Source organism: Ornithorhynchus anatinus, unplaced genomic scaffold (genome assembly GCF_004115215.2).
Source record: "Ornithorhynchus anatinus isolate Pmale09 unplaced genomic scaffold, mOrnAna1.pri.v4 scaffold_93_arrow_ctg1, whole genome shotgun sequence".
In the NCBI taxonomy this organism is placed as follows: domain Eukaryota; kingdom Metazoa; phylum Chordata; class Mammalia; order Monotremata; family Ornithorhynchidae; genus Ornithorhynchus; species Ornithorhynchus anatinus.
In genome coordinates, this window is record NW_024396943.1 from 1 (window position 1) to 525 (window position 525).

Genomic DNA, 525 nt, shown 5'->3' on the forward strand with positions numbered 1-525 from the left:
TAAGCGCTTACCATGTGCAAAGCACTGTTATAAGCTCTGGGGGATACAGGTGATCAGGTTGTCCCACGTGGGGCTCACAGTTTTAATCTGTGACTGAGGTAACTGAAGCACAGAGAAGTTAAGTGACTTGCCCAAAGTCACACAGCTGGCAAGCGACGGAACCGGGATTCAAACCCATGAACTCTGACTCCCAAGCCCAGGCTATTTCCAATGTGCCATGTCAGTTTAGCGTGGCAAATTAATTTTCAACTCTTAAGCACTTTGGTATTTACCCATGCCCTGCAGTCCTTATGTAAATATTCTACATATTTACTTTTTACACTATCCCTAAACTGTTTTAATGTTTCTCACCCCCTGTAGACTGTAAGCTCCTTGTAAGCAGGGATTGCATCTACCAACTCTGTTGTATTTCCCCAAATGCTTAGTACAGTGTTCTGCACATAGCAAGTGCTCAATAAATACCATTGTTTGATTTCTTTTTACAGACAGTCCAGCTTCTGACATTTACTTATTCTGTAATTCCAG